Source organism: Anopheles moucheti (genome assembly GCF_943734755.1).
Source record: "Anopheles moucheti chromosome X unlocalized genomic scaffold, idAnoMoucSN_F20_07 X_unloc_15, whole genome shotgun sequence".
Lineage (NCBI taxonomy): Eukaryota > Metazoa > Arthropoda > Insecta > Diptera > Culicidae > Anopheles > Anopheles moucheti.
Genome location: NW_026453521.1, coordinates 100,001 through 107,500, shown reverse-complemented (window position 1 = coordinate 107,500; position 7,500 = coordinate 100,001).

Below are 7,500 nucleotides of genomic sequence, written 5' to 3'. Positions count from 1 at the left end.
GTTTGCTTCGAGTCGTTCAGTCCATTACCCTTGTCTATGATTTTCGTTTGCTTCGAGTCGTTCAGTCCAATACTTACCCTTGTCTATGATTTTCGCTCTAAGCCCAGTCGCCCTGCGCTCTGGAAATCACATTCCAACTCTATCACCGATAGCGCTCACACCTTGGAAACCACATTTCACCCAGGGGACCTTAGGGTGGATTTTGAGCCTTTCGGGATTGCGAAACCATCATTTAACACTCTAAACTTAATTTCCGCAATCCCAGACGCACTTTCCATATGGTCTCCAAAAATGCGTGTGAGCTGACCTGGTCCCTTATAATAGGCAATGAACACGATTTTGGCAAAATATTTTTTTCAAAATTTTTTGACTCACCGGGTAAAATCGAATTTACTTGGGAAAAATGTTCTAGCAGGGGCCCTCCCATACAAATTTTTTTCTTCTCAAAAATGATTTTCGTTTCACTTTTCATACTCAGGGGAGTCTAAAATTGATGTTTTGAGTCACCGTGAAAAAAAAATTTTTTTGACCCGAGCTTGTGTCGGCGACCCAAAATCGACGCACTTGGGAAAAATGTTCTAGCAGGGGCCCTCCCATACAAAAATTTTTTCTTCTCAAAAATGATTTTCGTTTCACTTTTCATACTCAGGGGAGTCTAAAATTGATGTTTTGAGTCACCGAGAAAAAAAAATTTTTTTGACCCGAGCTTGTGTCGGCGACCCAAAATCGACGCACTTGGGAAAAATGTTCTAGCAGGGGCCCTCCCATACAAAAATTTTTTCTTCTCAAAAATGATTTTCGTTTCACTTTTCATACTCAGGGGAGTCTAAAATTGATGTTTTGAGTCACCGAGAAAAAAAAATTTTTTTGACCCGAGCTTGTGTCGGCGACCCAAAAATCGACGCACTTGGGAAATATGTTCTAGCAGGGGCCCTCCCATACAAAAATTTTTTCTTCTCAAAAATGATTTTCGTTTCACTTTTCATACTCAGGGGAGTCTAAAATTGATGTTTTGAGTCACCGAGAAAAAAAAATTTTTTTGACCCGAGCTTGTGTCGGCGACCCAAAAATCGACGCACTTGGGAAATATGTTCTAGCAGGGGCCCTCCCATACAAAAATTTTTTCTTCTCAAAAATGATTTTCGTTTCACTTTTCATACTCAGGGGAGTCTAAAATTGATGTTTTGAGTCACCGTGAAAAAAAAATTTTTTTTGACCCGAGCTTGTGTCGGCGACCCAAAATCGACGCACTTGGGAAAAATGTTCTAGCAGGGGCCCTCCCATACAAAAATTTTTTTTTGACTCACCGGGTAAAATGGTCGCACTTGGTAAAAATGTTCTAGCAGGGGCCCTTCCATACAAAATTTTTTTCTTTTCAAAAATGATTTTCGTTTCACTTTTCATACTCAGGGAAGTCTAATATTGAAGTTTTGAGTCACCGTGAAAAAAATTTTTTTTTGACTCACTGGGTAAAATGGTCGCACTTGGGAAAAATGTTCTAGCAGGGGCCCTCCCATACAAAAAATTTTAATTTCTCAAATCGATCCGTGGTTTCACTTTTCATACTCTAGGGCCCATTTGCTTCAACTTTGGAAAAAATTTTCGATGATGAAAAATTTTCGCCTTCGACGTCCATCGACCACTCGACCCGAACTTGGTACTTTTGTATGGAGGTACCCGAGTAGTGACTTTTTCATACAAAAATTTTTATTTCTCATATCGATCCGTGGTTTCACTTTTCATACTCTAGGGCCCAATTGCTTCAACTTTGGAAAAAATTTTCGATGATGAAAAATTTTCGCCTTCGACGTCCATCGACCACTCGACCCGAACTTGGTACTTTTGTATGGAGGTACCCGAGTAGTGACTTTTTCATACAAAAATTTTTATTTCTCATATCGATCCGTGGTTTCACTTTTCATACTCTAGGGCCCAATTGCTTCAACTTTGGAAAAAATTTTCGATGATGAAAAATTTTCACCTTCGACGTCCATCGACCACTCGACCCGAACTTGGTACTTTTGTATGGAGGTACCCAAGTGGTGACTTTTTCATACAAAATTTTTTTTGCGAATACGTGTTCGTTCGCGATCATTAAGGCCATGAACCGCAAGTCCGCTGCGATAGAAATAGTGCATTGTAGTTACTCGACGAGAAAAAAAATCGGGACTTAGAAAAAATTTTTGAAAGTCAAATCGTATTGACTTCCAACAGCACCAGATAATAAACACACATCGCCTGTTGCACCACAGATCGCATTTGACTTAACAAATCGCCTGTTGGTACGCACATCACCATCGACTTTACCAATCGCGTTTCGCACCGCTAATCCCACTTGGCGTGGAGCCACGCACATAATGTTGCGAGGAGAGTATTAATCGGGACTTAGCGTTTTAAGCTCGCGAACACTCCACTATGGGAGTGCACGCAAGCACCAACTGTACACACACAACACAACAATCACTCTCGCGAACACTCCATTCCCAAAGTGAACGCGAGCACCAGCAAGCATGGGTCGCCTGAGAGGATCGATGCGAACGCATCTCTACAACTCGCAGCTCCCAGCCTGTAGTCCCGTCGTTTGCGGGCGGTCGAAGGTGTCGAAACTAGTTGTATCCACGGTCGACGGAAACACAGCCACCAGGGTTCCCTGTGGTAAGGTACTTCCACGTGCAGCGTGCTCCCGCCCGTTGCGGCTCAGTCTAGTGCTATAGCGGGGATGAGACGTCAGTGTGCGCGGGGCAGCACCGACGGATCTCGGAGGGTTGTTAAGCCCGCTAGCTTCCGATCACCTAATGGGTTTGAGAAGCGCTATCAGCTCGGATTGGATACGACCTTAGAGGCGTTCAGGCATAATCCAGCGGACGTAGCGTCATACCAAAGTCCGGTCGAACTAGTATTGAGCCAGTGGTCCGTACCTGTGGTTCCTCTCGTACTGCACAGGAATTCCGTTAAGATAGCGGCAAACAGCACACACCAGTAGGGTAAAACTAACCTGTCTCACGACGGTCTAAACCCAGCTCACGTTCCCTTGAAAGGGTGAACAATCCTACGCTTGGTGAATTTTGCTTCACAATGATAGGAAGAGCCGACATCGAAGGATCAAAAAGCCACGTCGCTATGAACGCTTGGCGGCCACAAGCCAGTTATCCCTGTGTGCGTAGCTGTCATTTGCAGTGTTAGGACGTGCTTCTGTGTCGCTCCCTTGAAAAGTGAAAATTGCATGCAAAAACAGCAGAAAAAGGACGGGAAAGTGTTTATAGTGCCTAATTATTGTGCCCTTTAGTCGCCTATGGCGTTATATCAGTGAAACAGGACGATGCTCGCCTGGAAAGTGCGTTGAAAGTCTCCCCATACATTTTGTATGGGAGCAGTAAAGTGCGGAAAAAACGCAGAAAAGGCGAATAAAAACATTAAGTGGCGTTATTGAATCATAGTGTCGGCACCGATAAACGGTTTTATAAACGGTAATACAAAGAAAATAGCCGAGAAGTGCATAAAATAGTGCGTGCAAAATAGCGGCAGAGCGGCGTCAGGTGTGTCGGCGCGTGTGAATGTGCGGCTTGGAACGCGTTCGCGTCTTGACAGCGACGTCAAACAAGTTCGCAGTGAACCCCTGACAGCGATCCAGCACGTCCGCGGTGAACTGGAGCAAGTCCGCAGTCTACCACCGGCAGCTAGCTTTAGCGGAGACACCAAAGAGCGCCATCTATTGGGAACCGCTGGAGCTTTCGCGAGTGGTGTCACCTGGTGGTCGGTACCGGTATTACGGCTAGTGAAGACAACAACCAGCATCGCTTGGGAGACTTCAACGTCGGTACCAGCGGGCAACCCGGGTCGGTGTATGCGGGTTGCATACTGACAGGCGGTGATCTCAACGCTGGATAAGGAGGCGAACCTGGAAATAATTTTTTTGAGTCCTTATTGGTTTTTATCATCTATTGCTGGAATTAATATTTGTTTTTGTTTCAGAAGAAGCAAATATATATTCAGTAATTCCCAACCAAGCAGGCTGGCCTTCTGAAGGCCATGGATAGGGCTCTGAGGGGACGTACTACCTCGGTGGACGAGCCGAGTGCTGCCAGCAAAGGCAAACCAGGAGCGAGCTCGAGCAAGAGGCTCACTGTCCCGTTGACGCCTGTAATGGAGGGCGTTGCTGTGAGCGGAGCCACTAGCTCCAGCAAGTACGCGGCCAAGTTGGTGACTGGCTGTGGAGGTTCCCCGTCGAGCGAGGTGCGACGCATGATTAGCGAAGCAAAGCTGGACAACGAGACGCTTCTCACGGTCGTTAAGAAGCTGGAGGAGCAGGTGTCGCTCCTGCGTGTACAGCTTGAAACGGCGGCCGAGCAGGCTCGGCAGGACCTGCGTGAGGCGCGTCTCGAGGCGCGACAACGGGAGGAGCGGCTGATCGCCGATAACCTGCAGCTGCGGGAAGAGCTGCGAAAGGAGCGGGAGCTGCTCACGACGCTGGTGGCGCAGTCCATCGGCCATAACCAGCCTATTGTGCAGCATCAGCCAGAACGAGCCACGCAGCAGCGTGGACAACAGCAGGACGCGGTGGCGGCAACGAGCAAGCCACCTCATACGACGGATGGCGGCTCCTGGGTTGAGGTGGTGCGCCGTAAGCCGCCACGTCAGCAGGCGGCTGATCTACAGCGGCAGCAACAGTGGCCACAGCTCCCGCAACGGCAGCAGCAACAGCAGCGGCAGCAACCGCAACAACGGCCCCAGCCGCAACGGCCGCAGGCCCAGCTGCAGCAACAGCAAGGTGTGGCCAGTACGTCTGGTGCGCAACGTGGAGGTCAGGCGCAACAGCGTCAACGGAAAATAAAGCTGGATGCTATCGAGGTTGCACCGGCGGAGGGCCAGAGCTGGGACGAGGTGTACCAGCTGGTACGAGCAGCTCCCGAGTTGCAGCGTTTCAACAGCCAGCTGGGGGTCGGACGTCGGACCATGCGTTCGCGTCTGGTAATGGACGTGGAGAAGGGAGCAGATACGGCTGCGATCCTGAAATGCGTGCAGGAGGTGTGCGCTCGGGGAGACCAGCCAGCTGCCGCCAGATTGGTGACGCCAATGGTGGAGGTCCGGGTCGACGCTATTGACCCTTTAGCGAAGGAGCAGGACGTGGCGCTGGCTCTAGCCAGCCTTGCACAGTCGCCGGTGGAGGAGTCTGCCGTGCAGCTGCGAAAAGCCTGGAACGGAACGAAGGTGGCGTTCGTTCGCGTTCCGGAGAAGGCGGCGGAGCAGTTGAAGGACCGACATGTACTGATAAAGTACACCTCTTGCCTTGTGCGGACGGCACAGGCTTCGACGTCGCGAGAGCAACGGTGCTTCAGGTGCCTGGAATTCGGTCACCTTCGGGCCAGCTGCCGGAGCGAGGTGGATCGAACAGCTGCGTGCATCCGCTGCGGCCAACCGGGTCACCTGGCCCGAGCCTGCACAGCGGAGGTGTGCTGTGCGATCTGCAAGGGCCCTCACCGAGTAGGACACCCGTCCTGCACCCGGAAGGTCTGAAGGTCTTGCAGATAAACCTCGGGCGCAGCCGTGCAGCGCAGGACATCATGCTGCAGACGGCTAGGGAGATCGGAGCGCAGGTGGTGATAGCGTGCGAGCTGTACAAACCACCTAGAGACAGCGTGCGGTGGGCGGTCGACGAGGCTCAGAGCGTAGCGGTAGTGGCGACTGGCGGCTACCCCATCCAACGACTGGGGAGTTCATCGGTGCCTGGGCTGGTAGTTGCCACCATAGCCGGGATAACGTTTGCCAGCTGCTATGTTTCCCCCAACATCGGACAAGCGGAACTCGGCGACTACTTGGAAGCGGTTGAGCTCACGCTCACGGGGCAGGATCCCATGGTTCTGGCTGGGGACTTTAACGCCTGGAACCAGGAGTGGGGCAGTTCAAGAACCACGGCGAAGGGTGAGGACTTGCTGAGTGTTGTTGAGCACCTCGGACTTCGGACGCTCAACCGAGGGAACACACCCACTTTCAAGGGCAACGGTGTTGCACGGGAAAGCGTCATCGATGTGAGCTTCTCGAGTCCCTGCGTAGCGGAGCCAGGCAGTTGGAGTGTGAGCAGTAGGTACTCCGGTAGCGACCACAGCTATGTGCTGTTCAGCGCTAAACTGCCTTCGACCAGCGGCCGACGTGAACACCAGCATCGGCCACACTGCAACGGGCACGGCGGTACAGCAGGCATGACGCGGCACGCGGGAACACGCTACAAAACAAGCCAATTCAATCAGGCTTGTTTTAAGCTGGCGCTTGGGATCGGCCGTTTCGACGATGTAAGCACACCTGAGGGCCTGATCAGGGGGCTCACAGAAGCGTGCGACGCAACGATGGAGAGGATCCACAAGACCAATTTCCGGCAGGCTCCGACGTTATACTGGTGGAACCCGGAAATCGCGAGGGCGCGAGATGCGTGCGAAGCTGCTGAGGCCAGGCTACGCACAGCAACGCAGACCGACGACCGTATCGCCGCTTCAGCCCGCTTGCTGGACGACCGTAGGGCTTTGGAGCGGGAGATCCAGCGCAGCAAAGAGCGCTGCATGCAGGAGCTCATCGACGGAGTCGAGGACGATGTGTTTGGGTTGGGATACAGAGTGGTCATGGCCAAGCTGCGCAGTCGAGCGCCGCCAGAACTGGACCGTTCTGTGCTGGAGCCGATCATCGACGCCCTCTTCCCGGCCCACCCATCGTTCGAGTGGCCGCCGATTGCGACGGAAAGCGACGAGGACGAAGAGCCCATCCGACCAGTCACCCGTGAGGAGATCCTTTGCATCGCTGAGGGGATGGCCACCTCAAAGGCGCCGGGCCTCGATGGAATTCCCAATGCGGCAGTGAAGACCGCGATGAGGGAGCACCCGGAAGCGTTCGTGCGGGCCTACAATGAGGTCCTGCAGAGCGGCGAGATTCCGGCATCGTGGAAAGTGGCACGCCTGGCGCTCATCCCGAAACCAGGCAAACCACCGGGCGAACCGTCGTCAAGTCGTCCACTGCTGATGCTGGGAGCGGCACCTAAGGGGTTCGAGAGACTGGTTTTGAACCGCCTCAATGAACATCTCGAAGATGAGAGCGCACCTCGCCTATCACAGGACCAATACGGCTTCCGCCGTGGACGCTCTACGGTCCAAGCTATAGAGAGGGTCATCGAGAAGGGACAGTACGCCAGGACGTTCCATCGCACCAACGGCCGGGATCCTCGATGTCTGATGGTGGCAGCGTTAGACGTCAGGAATGCCTTCAACACGGCCAGTTGGAAGGCGATCGCGATGGCTCTCCAAGAGAAGCGCGTCCCAGCAGCGCTCCAGAGAATTTTGCGCAGCTATTTCTCTGAGCGGGAGATGATATTCGAAACAAGCGAGGGGCCAGTGCGACGGAAATTATCGGCGGGTGTTCCACAGGGGTCGATCCTCGGTCCGACCCTCTGGAATACAATGTACGACGGCGTACTGCGGCTGACACTGCCGGACGGTGTGGAAACGGTCGGGTTTGCGG